Consider the following 6215-nt stretch of genomic DNA (forward strand, 5'->3'; position numbering starts at 1 on the left):
TACTCGGCGAGTGTGCTTGAAAAGTAGGCGATCTGCCAGAAGGCCATGTTGTACCAGGCCGCGATGATGACGCAGCTCGCAAAGTGGGACGGCAGGAACAGCCACTTGACGGGCTCGCTCAACCCTGCCTGCGAGAACACCTCACTCACTCCGTTGATGCCCACGCCCACGAACAACTTGAGGGCGTCTACGACGCAGTAGGCGAGGCACCAAAGGCTGACCTTCCGAAGACGTCGACGAACGCGTCGGGGGTCTACGCGTAGTCGCCGTTCGACCTCCGCCGCCCCGCGCGCGATGTCCGCGAGCTGGGCCCTCCTGAGCGCCATGTTGAGGAAGCTGAGCAGCGCCTGGCTGTAGACCACCACGTAGAGGCCGGATCGGGTGACGCTGTTGAGTCGGTTGGCGGGCCCGTTGTGCCACAGCCGCAGCATCACGAAACTCAGCGCGGGAAGGCAGGTCAGTAGGAGGCAGACAACGGAGAAAGCGACGTGGCACAGAATTTTCAAGGTCGAACGCCGATTGTCAGCGCTTTTTGGGGTGCGTACGCTGCCCGCAAAAGGACAGCCCAATGTCTCGCAGACGAAAAGCATCACTCGGAGGCCGGAATAGAAGGCCGACGCTGTGATGTCCATTGTATACGCTATAAACGTCCTTCTTCCCTGAAAGGTGGAGCTTTTGAAATGTGACACTGGGCTCAACGCGCCGAAATAACAGCCGTTTAGCTTACACTGCCAGGAGTCTGGAGAATTAAAATTACTTCTGGTTACAAAAAAAAAACGGTCGTTAATTGATCGTCTAAAAAGAATTCATCCTTTCTCAACGAAAAGTTCTCAACAGGACAGGCTTGTACAAGCGGCAGCACTCTAAGGACAGGACGGTTTTACCCAAGGTCTAGCTAAGACTTAGGTAATATTACAGGGTCACGCTGCAGTGGCATTAACAAGTTTTCGGAGCGACAGGTGAGCCTAAAAGAAATACTGTTGATTTCAAAGTGCAAATGACGGGAGAGTAGTGTGGATAGGTCTACTAAACACTGCACTAAGCCCTAAAGCAACACTTCTTGCAGAGCACACCTCCTCTTGGGCGACGCGAGTGTAGCGCAGAGGAACCTACCACTGGCCATATATCGAAATATTTATGCCCGTTAGGCACTAGTTGTACATGTTGTATGCCCTTAATTAAAATTGAAGGCGAACCGCGCATTCATGTCTCTCGGGTGAATTGAATACGCGGAGTGCGCCGATACGGACAGGCCATTGGATTAATAAACTATGGTTTTCTGCGTGCGCCCATTGTGAGCGCGCGATGAGTGACACTTCCGCTCGTCCATTAAAGAGAGCCGCACTTAGTCAATCGACGTTACCGTCAATTAGACAGGGCTGGGCAGCAGAGCAGATACGCGGTGCATTTCTAAATCATGCAGGTGTACAGGCTGGCTGCTTCTGCTGTTGTTCCTAGCGCGGACTTCAATTATCCTTTATTTTTGCTGTCCTTACGCCACACGTCGATGCGTGCTGGTGACGTTGCAGGGAACTAAAGCTGCCATTGATTGCATTCATAATTAAAGCGCTAGCGAGGCGTAAACAAAAGATTGCTCCGATTGAACTTTACTGGTTATACTTTATGCGTGCATTCCTCCCCAGAGCAGCATTATTTACAATTTAGTGTGGCTTCTAGAGGAATAAACATTGTGCGTAACAAGCGTACGTTCATTTTTTTCTGAAGAAAACTTTTTTTTTCTGAAAAAAATTAACAAGAGATGCGATTGAGCCAAATTTGAAGAAGCGTCAGCGCTGGCCATTTGAACCGAAAAGAGGGGACCAGAAAAATTTTATATGCGAAAACATGACATGGAATTTGTTATATGCAAATAAATACTAGTGAAAATTCATCACGAAAATGTCGACTTTTCCGCTACCTTTAGCTGTAGCGTTCGTATTCGTGCATATTGGATCTCCTGAAACTTTTGTCTCCACTAATCAATGTAGCTTCTCTCATCAAAGATGCACCACAGCCGTCATTGTCTTGCTTCTGTCGCATAATCAATGCCACGTCCCCTCTACACGAGCCCCTGTTGTAGCGATCTGGAGCATAGAAGACAGTCGGTTATAACTACGCGTACAGCGAGAACGAATATGCTATTGAACCCCTCACAACATTCACCACGTTCGTCGTAATTCTTCCATTTCAGTCATCGAGCACAAAGCAAAACACCCAGAAAAGAAGAATGCATGCACGATGACCAAACACCAGGCACGCTATCCGCGGAATCGGGCGGGCCAAAATCAATGCGGCCTCGCTGTGTTCTGACGGCCGTAGATGCCCGCGCAGCGAGAATGAAAGGCGTGAATTGGCGATGATCAATTTGCGCCGCCCACAGAACAGGGCTTCGAGCGGATCCGATCGAAGAAATATACCGTTTCCGACTGTTTTCGTCCCCGGCGTTTCAGGGTGAGAGACGTAGTATAGGGCCAGTTATGGTGTCGGCGAAGGTAAGGCTCAGCTGGATGGCAGCGTGTCCGTAGCCTCGGTCACTCGCCGAAAAATTGCCAGTTTTAGTACACATCAGAAGTTAAGATACCGGTGGTGCGCATATATTGAAAGTCGAAACTCTCTGCCCCGTCCTGTGAAAAGCTGCACGAGGTAACGCCTCCTTTCCCATTTTTCTTTAATGGTGTTCTTTTGGATAGATAGATGGATGGAATAAACTTTATTCAGGACGAGCTTTAGGTGCTAATGTTAGGGGCACTTGCTCTGTTGGCGGTCTTCTTTAGTCTGGAAAACCCAGGTCCTCGCTGGCTGCTCTTGCTCTTCGTACCATGCAGGTCTCGCCGGTCGGAGGGGTCTGAGCTGGTCAGCCGGGCCGCCCACTGCTCGTAGGCATAGGTAGGCTGGTCACTCACGAGTGCACTCACACACACCCCACTCACCACTCACGAGTGAGTGAGCCTCGCCATCGTTTAGGGTTGGCGAGTGCGAGCTCCATTCGCGGCGAGACCCGGCTCACCATTTGCGAGTGACGAGCCTCACTGCTACTCGCGAGTGCTGAGCCTCGCTCACCTCTCACGAGTGGCGAGTGCAGTCGCGCGATTTGTGGGGCTTACCGCGGTGAGCGCCACACTTGCGCTTGTACTCGCTGTGGGCTCTTCGTCGCAGGGGGCCGCTCGCTGTGATGGTTGTTAATTTCGCGGTTGTGTTCAGCTTCGGGAATATGTTGTCACTGCACCCCTGCTATGAGGCATCGTAGAATTAATTATGTGGGGGCGTGATGGTTTAGGAACACGGTTTGGATGAACTTCTGACACCGTAATGCTCTGATACTTTTCTGTGTCGTGAATCATGGAGGGACTGCTGCGCACACGCGTATGCGAGTGGTGAGCGCGAGTTGAGCACGAGCTTTGATGGCGAGTGGTGAACGTGAGCGTGAGTGCGAGTGGTGACGGCGAGTGGTGAGCGTGAGCGCGAGTGAGTGCGAGTGTTGAGGGGGAGTGGTGAGCGTGATTGCGAGCGAGTTGGAGTGGTGAGGGCGACCAGCGAGCGTGAGTGCGAGAGGAAAAATATATATATATTTTTTTGAGTGGGTGCGAGTGAGTGGTGTCCAGTTTTGTCGGGTATCATAGATCGTGGGTGGAGTTCGGGTTTGTGGAGAGGCTAGTGTTTCGTGAGCACTCTCGGTGTACCATAGGGTACAAGTGTGCTGGGCTGGGTGCAGAATTTGCAGATGCAGGGATGCCACGTAGAACGGCGCCGTGTGGCTGTGAGTTCGTTAGTAATTTGCGCAGAGTGGCGGCTTCGGTGCGGGTAAGTTCGGGCTGCGGTGGTGGGAATCTTCTGCGCTCGTGGCGGTAGTTATCCAAGATGTCTGTGTATTTTAGTAGCAGTTTAGGTCTTGGATCGTTGCCCTCTTGAGAAATGGCCCGGAGTGTACATGTGCGCGGGCCGCGGCGTGCGTCGCTTCCCTCGACAGACTAGTGTCCGGGGGTTCAGAGAAGTTGGATTTGGGGTAGCGTCTTCGCAGAACGTAGGATATGAAGAGCGGAGGGTCATATTGGGCCATTGGTGTAATTTCTGCATGCTCTTCAGAGTCTTTAATTATCGCGCGGAATTTCTGTTCATCCTGGTGGGGGCAGTAGTTGCGGCCAATGCTATGGCCAGTTCTGCAGTTTCTGGGCTGTAGTGCTAATCGTTGCTGCTGTTAGTTCTGTTACGGGGGGGGGGGGGGTAATTATACTAACTCCACGAACGGGTTTGTGTGGGTACGGGGAGGCGTCGCAATACCGGGTGTCAGATTGCCCAGCATGTACTTTATTTGGAGGGCTGTGACGCGGGCGGCGCGTCGTGCTTGGTTGTAGATAGTATGCATGTTGCCTGGTATTGGAGCAGCTCTGGTGGTTTTCCGGATGTCGAGACGGACGCACTGTTTTTGGTCCTGTGGTGGCGGGAACCGTGTATCCCAAGAGGGCAAGGGTAGTTCGTCCAGTTTTGGTGAGTTTGAGGCGTGACAGCTGGGCGACATTGCGGGCTTCTTGTAATTATTTCCATGTCTTGTGAAAACCGAGTTGCAGTGATTCGCGTGTGGCCGTTTTTTTTTTTTTTTGGAAATAGAACGAGTGCAGTTTTGTAGGCTTGCCTAACCACAATGTTTAGCTTCCCTTTCTCAGAATTTTTTGGGGGTAGGTATGGTGCAACATCAATCATTCAGCTGACAGCTTGTATTATGCGTGTGGTGAGAGGAACTAAATTAAAAGACGAGGAAACGTAAGTCCGTGGTAGCGAAGTGGACGCCCGCCATTTCATTCAGGTCATCCGAGAAATGGCGAACTTTTTGAACACGCGAAATGACGAACACACGAGCTTTTGGAGGCTTTTCACGTAAAAAAAGAAGAGTACAGGTTCCGCCAGCCAAACGCCCGCGGGAAAGCGAGTTCCGTGAACCGTAGCAGAACATTTCGCTGGTTTTCGCCTGGTTTATGTGTGCGCAGGCGCGCCTGTAATGCCCTGTGCTTTTTGTTGCATGAAGTTTTAGCAGCGGAGGTGTTGGTAGGTCGAGCCGTTTAGTCTGTCTACTGTACGTCGTGCGTGACGCAGGGGTAGCAGGTGACGATGATGGTAATTAGAGGCTCTCCCTTTGTATCAGGGCGTCGGTTGTCAGCAGTTCACTTTCCTGTTGTAAACAAATAATTTGTCGTACACCCAACAACCTGTATCGATTTGCTTCCACCCTTCAGTCCCTCTCCCGCGGTTCTAAACTTTCCTCACTCCCACGCACCTTTCCTGCCCTTGCAGCCCACACCCACCGATAGAGGGCGCAGTGGCCTCGCATGGGCGGCTTCCTCTAGGAAGGGAGAGGGTGTTTAGCTGCTGACGATCGGCTGCCGATTCCTTTGCGCAAACCACAGAATTCGCGGCGACGGCACTGCGTTCTCAGGCGCGCGCCCGCTGACGTTCGAGCCGACACAATAAGAGGACCAGAGCTCCACTCAGCAGATTTCACACTGGGTGGAACAGGGTTCAATTTTTTTCGAACTAAAACTAGTTGATACTGAGCGTTCGTCCTTTATAAGCGCCTTCTTTATCCCCGTCTTTTTCTGGCCTCTATATTTTTATGACGCCATTTGATCTCACTGTCATAGCAGAGGACGATGGCCAGAATTGGGCCAAAGTGTTGCACTAGCCAAAGTTGCTAGCACAGAGAGCTGTCTAGCAGTTAGCCACACATCATTTCTCAATCATGGAAAAAACAAATGTAACAGCTGTTCCCTCCTCCTTGCGCCCTACAAGTTAGTTCAAACCACAAATGCGATGGTCAGAGTACGAAAACGGAGGCCGGCTGGAACAAGTCGGAACTTCTCACCGGGGTTGTAAAATAATATGCTTGAGCATTAAAAGGCTGTTAACAGCTTTTTGCAAGAATCTGCAATCACTGGGTACAAGTGGGAACGCCACAGAAATCGCCTCCCCAGGGACATTTCGATGTCAGGTGCAAGTCTGGCGACCAGAAAATCCTGATCTTGAGGGCTTGTTGTTGAGAGAGCTACAAAAATGTGTAAACCTCGCATACCACTGGCCACACAGTGAGCAGTCAAGCATCTTACTGGATCAGCTCTGCCGTACGAGGAAGTCCCGACGCAGCCGCAGACTACGGGACGTCATCATGTATTACACCCTGCTGTAAAAAAACAGCTTTGCCGCAATAAAACTGATGCTGATTCTGA

At 51.2% G+C, this 6215-nt stretch overlaps 1 protein-coding gene across 1 annotated transcript in view; it reads right to left on the bottom strand.

Annotated features, from left to right (window-relative positions):
• LOC144142389 (uncharacterized) overlaps positions 1-6215 on the bottom strand; it is a 462336-nt gene that overhangs the window by 407321 nt on the left and 48800 nt on the right. The window lies entirely within an intron of this gene.

This window comes from Haemaphysalis longicornis, unplaced genomic scaffold (genome assembly GCF_048455015.1).
Source record: "Haemaphysalis longicornis isolate Haplotype H1 unplaced genomic scaffold, Haemaphysalis longicornis Haplotype H1 scaffold_6, whole genome shotgun sequence".
In the NCBI taxonomy this organism is placed as follows: Eukaryota; Metazoa; Arthropoda; class Arachnida; order Ixodida; family Ixodidae; genus Haemaphysalis; species Haemaphysalis longicornis.